The sequence below is a fragment of the Carassius gibelio genome, chromosome B22, assembly GCF_023724105.1.
Source record: "Carassius gibelio isolate Cgi1373 ecotype wild population from Czech Republic chromosome B22, carGib1.2-hapl.c, whole genome shotgun sequence".
Taxonomy (NCBI): domain Eukaryota; kingdom Metazoa; phylum Chordata; class Actinopteri; order Cypriniformes; family Cyprinidae; genus Carassius; species Carassius gibelio.
Window position 1 is genome coordinate 46,995,866 of NC_068417.1, and position 2,500 is coordinate 46,998,365.

Consider the following 2,500-nt stretch of genomic DNA (forward strand, 5'->3'; position numbering starts at 1 on the left):
TAGGAAAGAAAACCCAAAAGCTTAAAGCACCTGGTATTCCTAGGCAGTCTCTCATCAAAGTGCTAACCATACCTAAACCTGCTAAGATTCAGAGATCGGGCATTGACTCTTTTTTTTTTTTTTTTTTTTTAAATGAAAGATTATTATATAATTCGTGAAATTTTCCAAAGAGATTAAAGCACCTGGTATTCCCAGACAGTCTCTCATCAAAGTGCTAACCAGACCTAAACCTGCTAAGATTCAGAGATCGGGCATTGACTCTATTTTTTGGCAAAATTATTATATACTAAGTGAAAAATGTCCAAAAAGCTTACAGCACCTGGTATTCCTAGGCAGTCTCCCATCCATGTACTAACCAGGCCCAAACTTGTTAATATTCAGAGATCGGGCATTGACTCTATTTTTTGGCAAAATTATTATATACTAAGTGAAAAATGTCCAAAAAGCTTACAGCACCTGGTATTCCCAGGCGGTCTCCCATCCAAGTACTAACCAGGCCCAAACCTGCTTAGCTTCCGAGATCAGACGAGATCGGGCATAGCCAGGTTGGTATGGCCGTAAGCGAAGACAGCAGCAAAGAGAGGGCTATTTAAAGACCAGCCAATCTAATCGCCAGTACATTATATAAGTAGGAAAGAAAACCCAAAAGCTTAAAGCACCTGGTATTCCTAGGCAGTCTCTCATCAAAGTGCTAACCATACCTAAACCTGCTAAGATTCAGAGATCGGGCATTGACTCTTTTTTTTTTTTTTTTTTTTTAAATGAAAGATTATTATATAATTCGTGAAATTTTCCAAAGAGATTAAAGCACCTGGTATTCCCAGGCAGTCTCTCATCAAAGTGCTAACCAGACCTAAACCTGCTAAGATTCAGAGATCGGGCATTGACTCTATTTTTTGGCAAAATTATTATATACTAAGTGAAAAATGTCCAAAAAGCTTACAGCACCTGGTATTCCCAGGCAGTCTCCCATCCATGTACTAACCAGGCCCAAACCTGTTAATATTCAGAGATCGGGCATTGACTCTATTTTTTGGCAAAATTATTATATACTAAGTGAAAAATGTCCAAAAAGCTTACAGCACCTGGTATTCCCAGGCGGTCTCCCATCCAAGTACTAAACAGGCCCAAACCTGCTTAGCTTCCGAGATCAGACGAGATCGGGCATAGCCAGGTTGGTATGGCCGTAAGCGAAGACAGCAGCAAAGAGAGGGCTATTTAAAGACCAGCCAATCTAATCGCCAGTACATTATATAAGTAGGAAAGAAAACCCAAAAGCTTAAAGCACCTGGTATTCCTAGGCAGTCTCTCATCAAAGTGCTAACCATACCTAAACCTGCTAAGATTCAGAGATCGGGCATTGACCCTTTTTTTTTTTTTTTTTTTTTTTTTTTAAAGAAAGATTATTATATTATTCGTGAAATTTTCCAAAGAGATTAAAGCACCTGGTATTCCCAGGCAGTCTCTCATCAAAGTGCTAACCAGACCTAAACCTGCTAAGATTCAGAGATCGGGCATTGACTCTATTTTTTGGCAAAATTATTATATACTAAGTGAAAAATGTCCAAAAAGCTTACAGCACCTGGTATTCCCAGGCGGTCTCCCATCCATGTACTAACCAGGCCCAAACCTGTTAATATTCAGAGATCGGGCATTGACTCTATTTTTTGGCAAAATTATTATATACTAAGTGAAAAATGTCCGAAAAGCTTACAGCACCTGGTATTCCCAGGCGGTCTCCCATCCAAGTACTAACCAGGCCCAAACCTGCTTAGCTTCCGAGATCAGACGAGATCGGGCATAGCCAGGTTGGTATGGCCGTAAGCGAAGACAGCAGCAAAGAGAGGGCTATTTAAAGACCAGCCAATCTAATCGCCAGTACATTATATAAGTAGGAAAGAAAACCCAAAAGCTTAAAGCACCTGGTATTCCTAGGCAGTCTCTCATCAAAGTGCTAACCAGACCTAAACCTGCTAAGATTCAGAGATCGGGCATTGACTCTATTTTTTGGCAAAATTATTATATACTAAGTGAAAAATGTCCAAAAAGCTTACAGCACCTGGTATTCCCAGGCAGTCTCCCATCCATGTACTAACCAGGCCCAAACCTGCTAATATTCAGAGATCGGGCATTGACTCTATTTTTTGGCAAAATTATTATATACTAAGTGAAAAATGTCCAAAAAGCTTACAGCACCTGGTATTCCCAGGCGGTCTCCCATCCAAGTACTAACCAGGCCCAAACCTGCTTAGCTTCCGAGATCAGATGAGATCGGGCATAGCCAGGTTGGTATGGCCGTAAGCGAAGACAGCAGCAAAGAGAGGGCTATTTAAAGACCAGCCAATCTAATCGCCAGTACATTATATAAGTAGGAAAGAAAACCCAAAAGCTTAAAGCACCTGGTATTCCTAGGCAGTCTCTCATCAAAGTGCTAACCATACCTAAACCTGCTAAGATTCAGAGATCGAACATTGACTCTTTTTTTTTTTTTTTTTTTTAA

The 2,500-nt window shown here is 40.3% G+C and overlaps 4 non-coding genes across 4 annotated transcripts; all 4 read right to left on the bottom strand.

Annotated features, from left to right (window-relative positions):
- Nucleotides 1-444: 444 nt before the first annotated feature.
- On the bottom strand, nucleotides 445-563 carry LOC128008305 (5S ribosomal RNA). Its single transcript, XR_008180042.1, has one exon. It is a non-coding gene; the product is annotated as a 5S ribosomal RNA (ribosomal RNA).
- Nucleotides 564-1,073: 510 nt separating this feature from the next.
- LOC127995083 (5S ribosomal RNA) lies at nucleotides 1,074-1,192 on the bottom strand. Its single transcript, XR_008168047.1, has one exon. It is a non-coding gene; the product is annotated as a 5S ribosomal RNA (ribosomal RNA).
- A 515-nt stretch (nucleotides 1,193-1,707) lies between these two features.
- On the bottom strand, nucleotides 1,708-1,826 carry LOC128008307 (5S ribosomal RNA). The gene has a single exon (XR_008180044.1). It is a non-coding gene; the product is annotated as a 5S ribosomal RNA (ribosomal RNA).
- Nucleotides 1,827-2,184: 358 nt separating this feature from the next.
- Nucleotides 2,185-2,303, bottom strand: LOC127995843 (5S ribosomal RNA). The gene has a single exon (XR_008168773.1). It is a non-coding gene; the product is annotated as a 5S ribosomal RNA (ribosomal RNA).
- Between the last annotated feature and the right edge of the window lie 197 nt (nucleotides 2,304-2,500).